The sequence below is a fragment of the Ornithorhynchus anatinus genome, chromosome X1 (assembly GCF_004115215.2).
Source record: "Ornithorhynchus anatinus isolate Pmale09 chromosome X1, mOrnAna1.pri.v4, whole genome shotgun sequence".
Lineage (NCBI taxonomy): Eukaryota > Metazoa > Chordata > Mammalia > Monotremata > Ornithorhynchidae > Ornithorhynchus > Ornithorhynchus anatinus.
The window spans coordinates 78267081-78279081 of record NC_041749.1 but is presented as its reverse complement, the minus strand read 5'-3'; the positions used below and the strand labels follow the sequence as shown (position 1 = coordinate 78279081).

The 12001-nt window shown below is 42.9% G+C and overlaps 1 non-coding gene across 1 annotated transcript; it reads left to right on the top strand.

Moving 5' to 3' along the window:
• The first annotated feature begins 9042 nt into the window (after positions 1-9042).
• On the top strand, positions 9043-9180 carry LOC114806970. The gene has a single exon (XR_003755023.1). It is a non-coding gene; the product is annotated as a small nucleolar RNA SNORA7 (small nucleolar RNA).
• Positions 9181-12001: the final 2821 nt, after the last annotated feature.

Below are 12001 nucleotides of genomic sequence, written 5' to 3'. Positions count from 1 at the left end.
TTGGAAATGACACAATCATAGACTGGTCTAATCTGTGTGTTCTTCCAGAATTTGGCTTCTTCTTTCTGCTTTTGTTTTTTCTACAGTTGTGTGGAGAACCAGACCGTGTTGCTTTATAGATCATTGAGCCAGAGCCTTTAAAAGAAGCATGCTTTACATTCCTAAAGGGACTGTATATCATTATCATGGTCTTAGGGAATAAATTAGTATTCGTACAGTATGAAATTGAAGAATTTCTCTGAGCCTTTTGTCTGAAATAACGTTTTTGCTTTAGCTAGAAAACTACTGAACAACTGGAACTCCCAGCCATTCTATCTGACAGAACAGACTTGGATGATGCCCTGATGAATCAATAGATCAATTTTAACACAATCCTCAGAACAATGCATATAAAATCTCTGCCTGTGTTTCTTTTAACAGTAAATCTGGTGTCTGATGTATAATTTCAAAAATGAACTTCTGACTGCCAAATTTTCCTTTTATGCATATCCAAGTGAATACATTTGCTTATAAATGTCTTTATATCTCAGAATTAGAGGGACTTTGATTTTTTGCACAAGAAGCAGTGAGGAACATGATGTCATGTAATAGAAAGAGTATAGCCCTCGGTGTCAGAAGACCAAGATTCTACTCCCTGCTCAGCCACTGAATTGTTGTGTCCTTGGGCAAGTAATTTAACCACTCTGTACCTCACTTTCCTCATCTGTAAAATAGCGATGATAATAATACCAGCCTATCCCTACTTACAAGGGATGTTTTGAGGATAAAACTGAGATAATTAATGTGAGAGTACTTTGAGAATAAAAGTGCTATATTAAATTCAAGGTATCATTATTAAATCAGAATTTGATTCCAATTCTCTGTGAAACTAATCCAACTCAACAAGCAGAAAGCATCATCCAAAGTCCTTGAATCACTCATACATGAGCTTCTATGTGCTGATGACTGTATTCTGGAAGCACACATACAAGAAGACATAAAGATGATTATGAACTGCTTTACAGAATCAGCAAAGGGCTATGGATGGATAATTAGTGTGAATAAAACTGAGGTTATGTTCCAGTCTGCACCTGGCAAACCCCTAAATCCAGCTAAGGATCGCTATCAGTCGTAGAGAGTTGAAGGTTGTCTCTGAATCTTGTTACCTTGACAGCCCACTGTCTAATGATATTAGGATCAGTAGCGGTAGAAAATCAAATCAATTTGGCCCATATGTCCTTTGGGAGAATAACAGTGTATGGCATCAAAAAGACATCAAGATTCACACTAAAACAAAGGTCTTATAGAGGAGTTGTGATGTCCAATCTTCTTCATGGCTACTATATCTGGACTTATCACAGAGTTGGTATGCAACTTCTTGTAAAATGATTCCAACAATAGCAATAATAATAATAATAATGTTGGTATTTGTTAAGCACTTACTATATGCCAAGCACTGTTCTAAGCACTGGGGTAGATACAGGGTAATTAGGTTATCCCACATGAGGCTCACAGTCTTAATCCCCATTTTACAGATGAGGGAACTGAGGCACCAAGAAGTTAAGTGACTTGCCCAAAGTCACACAGCTGACAGGTGGCGGAGCCGGGATTAGAACCCATGACCCCTGACTCCTAAGCCTGTGCTCTTTCCACTGAGCCACGCTGCTTCTCTGAGAAGAGTTGGGACTAGGTTTAGGTTGTAGAGCTGGGACTAGAACCTAGGACTCTTGAGTCCCAGTCCCATGCTCTTCCCATGAGGCCATGCTGTCTCTGGCATAGACCATCCAAAGCTTAGCACATTTCTAGAAGAGATACCAGGTCAAACTAAGAAGCCCCGCTGTAAATCAGGCCAAAGGCAATCAAGGAAAAAATTATAATGAGCTTAAGTTCAGATTTCCAGCTAATGGTGTTACTTTAAAAGCTCCAGGCAGCAATGTCTTGCTTGTATCACGGCTTGCATGTGATTTCAGCCTTGTCATTTCTTGGTTTTTGGAAGGTGAGTAACAAAATACAGGATGTGGATTCTGCTGCCAAGAAGGTTGAGTCATTTTAGCCACTTCCTTAGGCTTGGAGAATCATGTTGGTGGTGCCGGGTTCCTGACCTGCTCAAAAAGAAATGGGTCCAAGTTATTACTACAGGGTGGAACACCCCACGGTATGGAGAACCAAGCAGATGTGCCTTGAATAGCAATCACCAGCATTTTCATATTTTCCCTCTTCTAAATGCTCCTACCATTAGGTGATCTTTCAGTTCACACCTCGAAGGGAAACATAGGGCCAGCTAGGTGAGGGGCTAAAGAATAATAATATTGTGGTATTTGTTGTTAAGTGCTTACTCTGTGCCAAACACCATATTAAGCCTCCATTCTCCCCCTGCTCCAGTCCATACTTCACTCTGCTGGCTAAATAATTTTTCCAATAGAAGTTCTGGGCATGTCTTTCCACTCCTAAAAAACATCCAGTAGTTTCCCATCCACCTCTGCATTAAACAGAAACTCCTTACCACTGACTTTAAGGCACTCAATCTACTTTCCCCATCCTACCTAACCTTCTTAACTTCCTATTCTCCTACTAAAATCCAACCTGTAAACTTCACTTCTCTAGCATCAACCTAATCACTATGTCTTGTTTTCATCTCTGTTGTCACTGACTCCTTGCTCATATCTTCCCTCCACCCTGGAACTCACTCCCCCTAAATATTACACAGACCACCACCCTCTCCATCTTTCAAGTCCTACTAAAATCTTATCTTCTCCAAGAAGTCTTCCCTGACTAAGCCCTCATTTCCCCACCCTATTTGGCCTCCCCTGAACATGAACATTCAGTCCATGTTTCCCCACTCCTCAAGAACCTCCAGTAGTTGCCCATCCACTGCCCCATCAAATAGAAACTCCTTACCATTGGCTTTAAAGGACTTAATTACCTTGTCCCCTCCTACCTCTCCTGACTACACTCCTACTACAGCACAGCCCACACACTTCATTCTTCTGATGCCAACCTACTCTCTGTACTTCGATCTCATTTATCTCACCATCGACCTCTCACCCATGTCCTGCCTCTGACCTAGAACGCCTTTCCTCTTCATATCCAACAATTACTCTCCCCTTCTTCAAAGCCTTATTGAAGTCACATCTCCTCCAGGAGGCCTTCTCTACAGCCCTCATTTCCTCCTTTTCCACTCCCTTCTGGGTCTCCTTGATTTGCTCTCTTTATTCACCCCCACCTCAGCCGGACAGCAGTTATGTACATATCTGTAATTTATTTATATTAATGTCTGTCTCCCCCTCTAGACTGTAAACTCACTGTGGGCAGGGAACCTGTCTACCAACTCTGGTATATTGCACTCTCCCAAGCACTTAGTATAGTGCTTTGCCCACAGTAAGAACTCAATAAATACAATTGATTGATGGATTGATCCCCTCTGTATCACCTATGTACTTGCATCCTTAACCCTTTGGTACTTTGATACTCACCTCAACCCCAACTCCACAGCCCTTAATGCACATATCCTCCTATCCTTATATTCTGCTACTTCCCCTACCTCTAATTCATTTTAATACCTCCCCCACTAGATTGTAAACTCCTCGGGGTCAAGGATCAGACTTTACATACTTATATTGTATTATATACTATTATATTATATTGTATGCTCCCAAGAGGAAGAGAGTAGAGAGTAAGTGCTCAAAAAATACCATTGATTGATGGATTGATACAAAGTCCTGGGGTAGAATCAATATAAGAAGGACCTGGATTTTAATCCCGGCTCTGCCACATGTCTGTTGTGTGACCTTGGGCAAGTGACTTCACTTCTCTGGGCCTCAATTACCTCATCTGTAAAATGGAAATTAAGACTACTAGCCCTATGTGGGACAGAGACTATGTCCAACCCAGTTACCTTGTATCTATCCCAGTGCTTAGTACAGTGCCTGACACAGAGTAAGCACTTAACAAATACCACAAATAAGCAATTTGCATACAGTGCTGTCCCTGATGGGGGACATGGCCAGAGCCCAGCCTGGACCTCAAATGTTCTTGGATCGCAACTTTAGCTCAGACCCTCTCACCTCCACTCTCCCAGGCCTCTAGATGGGTCTGTTTTCCAGAGAGATCTTTTGGATCAAAACCGAAAGGGCGGGAGGCAAAACAAATAAGTTAAAGCTAAAAGTGACGAGAGCAATTTTCCAGTGACCTGCTAAACTTCCCCATCCTGGAACCAATTAATCAATTCCACCCAGTTTCTTACATTAGAGCCACCCAATGGTCTCTGGTGACATGCTAAGATAGTCCCAGGGCTGGAATAGGGAACTTCAAAGTATCCTTTTACTCCATTCCTCGCTTCCAAGTCTATGCTTAATCCAGCATTAGAAACAAACACATCTCCTCCCTCCCTTTTCCCTCAACTCCCAACTCTTCAGACACCTAAAAATAATCCCTGTGACATGGGGATTGTCTGGTTTGGTGGGAGGGCAGACATGGGGGTGGTTCCCCATGGATTTGGCTATCCAGTAGACAAAGTCTGAGACGTCCTTTCCCACCCTTTGCTTCTAAAATACTCTACCCTGCTTTACTACAGTTTCAGCCTCAATAACAAATAATAATAGTAATAATAGTAGTATTTGTTAAGTGCTTACTATGTACAAGGCACTGTACTAGGCACTGGGGTGGATACAAGCAAATCAGGTTGGACACAGTCCCTGTCCCATGTGGCGCTCACAGTCTTAATCCCCATTTTGAAGGTGAGGTACTGAGGCACAGAAAAGTGAAGTGACTTTCCCAAGGTCACACAGCAGACCAGTGGCAGAGCTAGGATTAGAACCCAGATCTTTCTGACTTCCAGGCCCGTGGTCTATCCATTAGGCCATGCTGCTTCTACAAGGCAAACAACGTCATGAGCCATGCATGCTTCAGTTAGAAGCGCAGTTCATAGAGCTTAACGTTTGGAGTTACCCCAGATTTTGTCCATGGTTTCTGAGCTGATTATTCAACCCAAGCAGGAATCCCTTGTCCCTATTCCCAATTGCCGAGGCTCCTGTTCTGCCAGGTGATTGGAGACCTGGATATCGCAGCTGCACCAAATTTCTGGAAAGAGGGGCAACACTCAGAAAGTTGGGAGAATTTTAGGGGTGGTGGACTTTGGGTTAACTAGGGAAGAAATAAGATATGATTTCAAAAGCTTTTGGAGCCTATCCCAGACAGATCACTGCTTGTCTTTGTTTTAAAATCTCCAGAGAAGAAGATCCTTCAATTGGGGGTAAAGGTTCCTAGCATCCACAGACTTAGTTAGGAAGCTCTTTTCAAATTCTAGTCCATGTTCCTCCTGTTGCCATTTCAGCTCCATTTCCTGGCTTCCTGGGAAAGGAAGAAAACTACTGCCTGCCATTCACACCCTAGCACCACATAGAGTTAAATACTCGTAGCCAGCCTTCTGAAAGCTGCAGAAAGAAATGGGAGTGTCCCAAAACTCTTAGGTCCTAAACTGAAATATTGGTATGTGGTGAGTGAGTGAAATAATGTCTGCTTCAAATGGATGTCATGAAGGCAACAATCTCAGTCTGGCTTTCTTCAGATTTTTGAAAAATTCAGAATGGTGATTTCCTTTTTTAGCAGGTTTAGTAAAACCTGTTTAGAGCAACATGGGGTGATTTTTTTTTTTTTTGGCCAAACAGTTGGATTTTCAGGGCCAGTCTCTAAAGCAACATTTGGAGGAGATGAAGTAACGACAGCTGAGAGTTTGTCCCAAACACAGAGTGGTGGCTTCTGGTTTTGTTCAGTGGGGCCAGCATTGTATGTTGCTTTTAAGAGTTTGCTTTGGCAATGAAGAAGCAGAATAAGACCTCTTTGCCCTTCTTTTGGGGTTTGTCGAGCTCACAAGGGTAAGCAGGTTCAGGCTGCAAAAATAGCATCTGGCCCACAAAATACACTTCCCTTTGACCTCTCGAGTGGCCATTTGATCCCTGTGTAGGTTCCTGGACCTGAGCTCCCATCAGAATGAATGGCCCAGATTGTGCGATGTGTTAGGAACAACCTGAGAGAAGTATGTGACATATTTTAGGGGTGTAGCTTTCTGATCCCCATGGAATAGCACCAGGAACGTGCAATATGGTAAGGTATTCCCTCCGTTCATTTCGCCCATTACCCCTAAACACAACCACCAGGATTATTAAATGAGACACAGAGCTCAGTGGCAACCTCCAGCAGCCCCAATCAGTCAACCCAAACCAAATCCTCTTATCAATTATTGGCATTTATTGAGTGCTCACTATGTGCAGAGCATTGTACTAAGTGCTTGGGAGAATATGATATAACAGAGTTGGTAGACACAATTTCCTGTCCACGAGGAGCGCTCAAAAATACCACTGACTGATTAGCTAAAAGACCCTGTGGACCCATAAGATGACCAAGGGAGAGAACTTCCAGAGAGAAAGAGCTGGAAGGAATCCAAAAGGTCATTTAATTCAGTCCTTTGCTTCTATGCTTCTAAACCACCCCAGCATGATACTGAGCCAGCTCCAGGGATGGCTATTTGGCAAGCTCCTTTAGAGCCTTTCAAACTGGACCCAATCAATCAATCAATCAATTGTACTGAGCACTTGCTTTTTGCAGGGCTGAACTTTTTAACCCCTCACTCGCCGCTTCCCTCCCACCCCATCTTATGTGGCAAATGACCATTTTGTAGGAATGGTGTCGCCTCACATCTGTTTATTGTCTGGTTCCCAGGTTTCTGCCTGGCTATTTGTTTTCCCACATGGGCCCTCTTTGCCCACAGTGCAGAGCATACCAGGAAAATTGCACATCAACCAAAGCCTTATGTATAGCTAACAAGAATAATTTTTTTAAATTCCATTCTACCTGTTACCAAACATGCCAAGGTAAATATTTGCCTATTTTTAATCGAATAGTCTAACCCTTGAGCAGCTTGGCTGTCTGTGGAGCCAAATCATTTTCCTTCGGAAATTGAGGGAGACTTGGCAAAGACTGGAAATGTGAAAAATCCCATGCATGAATCAGGTGAAAGCAGAGCACACGACTCCCTAGACAAGCTCCGGGAGAGGGGAGAAGGAGGTCTCAGGTTGTAAATGGCAAGTAACTGAGTTGCTTGTTTGCCAGTTCAAGGCAGATTATTCTGATAGGAGAAGAAGCAGGAGTGGGCACAATTCACTGGATCCTTCTCCGTACAGCTGGCACTTCCTTTAAGCCAGACCAGACCAGGCGAAAAGCTCTTTTTACACAGAATAACAAAAAGGTCTACAAAAACAAAATTGAAACAGATCTGATGCGAGCCTGCTGGATTGCATCCCTGAAAAGAATCACTGACCAAGAGTGTCTTGAGGATGGAATTCCATTAGGACTAAAATGGAGATCTATAGAGAGCCAGGGAGAAAATGAGGAGAAAACCATTGGGAAGGTGAATAGACTCTCCATGATATCAGTACACTGAGGTGACCATATTTTCCAAAGCATACCATGACATGTGGGATATGTCTACTTACTCTAGTCTACTCTCCCAAATGCTTAGTACAATATGCAGTACACAGTGAGTGTTCAGTAAATACCACTGATCGATTGGTGATGAGGCAAAGGGAAGGGCAGGAAAGAAGAGATAAAGAAGAGAGAGAAAGGGAGCAAGAGGTGGGGGGTCAGAAGTAATTAAGACAAGTATAAACAGAGTAGACCATTACAAAGATGAGCTGTAGGAGAAGGGGGAAGGAGGGATTAGTCTGTAAGCAACTGATCCTCAAGCTGCTTGCCAGCTGGAACAGTTGAATACCCAGCTGTCCCAAACATGTTCCTCACCATCTTGGAAAAAAACATTGCAGTGTGAGGGACACGGCACTGCCTTTGTTGCTGATGTTGTCACCATCACCAGCACAGCTAAAGCTGAGATGTTGCTGGGTTTCACTGGACAACTTGTCACCACCCTGCCCATTGCCCTTCTTATGCTATTTGGGTTGTGGGAGAGAATCCAGAAATTGAGAGAGTCCCAACTGGAACTTCTGGTCTATTTTATCGTACACCTATTCCCTCTCTTCCCCTCTTCTCTTCAGGTCCACACCTATCTTTGTGCTTTCTTGCTTCAAAAACAATGTGGGCTCCTCTGGCTGGCATCTTTTACCTTCATGAACCTCAGAGCAGATTTTTCTGAAGTCAGAGGAACTTTAGAAGGCATCCTGAAGAGGGTGTGAAGAACTGGATGATAGACTTCATGAGGCTCTTTAACAGCCCAGATTTTACAGAACCTAGGTTTTTCATAAGGTGCTTGTCAGGAGGACAGGTGCTAGGTTGAGGGGTGGATTGGCGGGTTGAGGAAGACCAGGGAGATTCACAATACTGTATGCTATTTTTCAATATCAAATCTAAAGCATTCTTTTGTTTTATCTATATTAAATATAATCCCTCAAATATCATCAGGTGCAAAGCAATAAGGCATTTTCCTTCAGATCCTAAAGCCAGTGGCTATAAAACTTCATGGTCTTTTCCAGGGTAAATCTTGAGAAAGAATCTAGGGCAACTTCAGGACAGAGAGCAAGGGGATTATTATTGTGTCACAGATAATAAGTCGAACTATCATCTAGGTACTTCAGAGCAATAAAACTAAGCTATTGTGGAAAAAGGCAAGTTTATTGACTTGAACTATCCAGGTGGACTGTTTATGTTGCTCATCGATCAATCAAACAACAATATTTATTGAGTAACTACTGTGGGCAAAGCACTGTATTAAAAGCTAGGGAGAATAGAATAGAATAGAATTAGCAGACTTGATCCCTGTCCTGATGGAACATACAATCTAGCAGAGGAGAGAGATCATAAAATAAATTACAGATAGAAGGAAAAGAAGGAAAAGTACATGATCATTAATTAATCATTCACTGATGTCGAATGTGTTTACTTTGTGCAAAGCAGTATACTATGTGCTTGGGAGAATCCAGTAGAGTTGGTAGGTTTGATCCCTATCTATCCTCAAGGAGTTTATAGTCTAAAGGATCATGATCATATTATTGATGATAAAAGGGCCTTGTTGAGGGACAGGGAGGGATAATAAATTCTGGACTGTATGATTATTACCCCCTCTCAGGATTGCACCTGGAGATTTTCCAGTACTCTACCAGTCTTGACTATGGGAGGGAGAGTCAGGCAGAGGCCTATCCATTCCATTCCTAGCTTGACCAATGGTTAGTGAGTGGAAGGCAATCTGTTACAGCTCAAAACCCGCCTTGGATAGGCAGCAGCGACGTGGGAGACAATCACAGATGGAGACTCAGGTTTACTGCGCGAGAGGCAATGGTAAACCACTTCCTATTTTTACCAAGAAAACTCTATGGATACACTACCAGAACGATTGCAGATGGAGGTGGGTCATTCTGGGAGAGATGTGTCTATTGTGTCACTATGGGTCAGAGATGACTCGAGAGCATAAGACAAGACAATGATTATTAGACCATTTTAAGATTCACTGAAAATTCTCTTTTTTCATTCATAGAAATAAGGCTGTATATGGTATATGTATATGGCAATCTATGACCAACTGCAACACATTAAGACAGATTGCTTAGTCATTGGAAGACCATCCTATAGTCTCTAGGAAATAAATTTGACAAGCCCTGTTTGATTTCCATATGGTTGTTTTTTTTGACCCTCTTTTATTTAACTCAGTTTGCCATGGAGAAGTTTATTTACAATTTAGCATCAAGTTATATGGGATAAAATTTGAGTGAGAGAAATTAAAACTTCTTAGCAAATCACCCACTCTTCAGACAGCTACTCCCCTCGCCCCCCTCCCACCCAATTAACCCATATGTCCTCTTTTCATTTGAGGTACGTACCCTGCCCTCTCTCCTCCACTTCCCAGTTCCCATGGCTAACCTGACACTCATTCCTGCATCCCAAACTTGCCCCCTAGTTCCCTGATCCCCACCATGCTGCTTCTACTATTTTATAGCTATTCTTTTAATTTTTTTAATAGCTGAGATGTTGCTGGGTTTCACTGGGCAACTTGCTACTCCTGGCACCACCACGACCACCACCACCTGCCACAGCTTATGGGCTCTGCTTTGCAGGTCTGCTAAGCCAAGGGGCTGGGGCTACTCCAAGGTGGAATTGGGGAAGGGGTGCTGGGGGCAGTGGTGAAGGAGGGACAGGGAGAATCCTCTGCCCCCTCCTCTCCTTCCTCGTCAGATCTTCTACCTCTCTGCACCACACTCCTCCCTTCTTCTCCCCTTATTATCCACACCATCAAAGCTCTCATCCCCATATCCCATCCTGATCCAGCCCTGGCTCCCTGGCTTTACAGTCCTGCAACGTGGCAACCACAAGCTTTGAAGGGGAGGTATGTGAGACAGCAGGAATAAGGAGGTTTCTGTGGAATTCAGCATCATTCGAGGCATTTAAAAAAAATCATTTAAAACAATTGAAACAAAATGGTGGGGGCAGGGAGAGCATTGTGGAACCAGGGAGATTAGAGATGAGTTGGAATGTGAGAAGGGGTGTCAGGAAAGCCAAGGACTGGGAGCCAGAAAGTGCTGAGCTGGATGGGGGTTGTAGCAGGGACAGGGCAGTGATAGCTTCCCGGCATAATTGTGAAAGCAGAAATCCAAGCAGCACAGTAATTTCTAGAGGAAATGATTACCACCAGGCTGAATTGGATCCCTTCTGGATTAATCCCTGTTGTTAATTGAGACTGCCTAGGGCAGGGAAAGAGAAAGGTATCTTTTCCTGCCTTTTTCTTTCCTCTCTGTTCCCTTGTTTTTCTCCACCTAAGCTCTCTCCTGGGAATTTTGGAAGGATTTAAGTTTAGACTCTAATACTTCTCTTGCAAAGGAAACAATCATGTTTCCCTGTTTGGAGAAGATGGGATCAGGTCTTTAATCTGCTCAATTTGAGGACTTGCAAAGCCTACAAGTATTAGATTGATCATTTAATTTACTTCCTGGATTTCAGTGAAACAAACAGTATTAGCAAGTAAAATCTTCTTCACAGTTTTAAAATCATTGCATTCATTTGCATCAGTTGGATCTCTTTATTTTCCTATCAACCTTCTCCTGAGCTATTCTTACTAGTATGCTAGTTAAGTGCTTACTTTGTGCCAAGCACTGTACCAAGTGCTGGGGTAGATACAGGATAATCAGATTGGACACAGTCCCACACAGGGCTCACAGTCTAAATTGGAGGGAGTAGAATTAAATTCCCATTGTACAGTTGAGGGAACTGAGGCACAGAGAGGTTAAGTGACTTGCCTGGGGTCACACAGCAGACAAGTGGCAGAGGAGTCCTCTCACTCCTAGACCCACACTCTTACCACTAGACTACACTGCTTCCCTGACTCTATGCACTGAGGTGGGAAATGAAGTGCTGCGATTAGGAGTTTATCCATGTCTATTTGATTTGAACAGCTAGGTACTCAGGCTGGTCCTATTACTTGAAGTATTCCTTAACCCTGAATCTTAGCCTTAAATATTTAGTCAATTCCTTGAAACTAGGAACTGATTTCTTCTCATTTTCTAAATAAATTATTGCCTCTCTACCAATGTATTTAATCAATCACTTGTCTTCAAGCCATGCAAGATCTTTGGTCCAGCCTGGACCAGCCCCAGCCCCTTGGTTTAGCAGACCTGTAATGCATAAACTGTGGCAAGTTGTGGTGATGGTCGCAGGGGTAGCAACACTGGAACCCAGCAACATTGGAGTGATTAAAAAAAATAATTAAAAGAATAGCTATAGAATAGGGGAAATGGGGGAAAGGTTTGGGGTGCAGAAAAGAGTGACAGAGTAGCCACAGGAACTGAAAAGTAGAGGAGACCAAGAACTCAATCTGTTCTTTAAAAATGGAACAACCCCCACACACCTCTTTTCCATTCTGCCCCTCCTTTAAATCTCAATCTAAGGCCCACCTCCTCCAAGAAGCTTTCCTTGATTATTCCCACCCATTCTCCCACAGGCTACTTTTTAATTTGCAAGCAACTCCGCCCCCTCAACTCATTCTTATGATGCTCACATTAACATACATATATTTATATTGTTTGTAAAT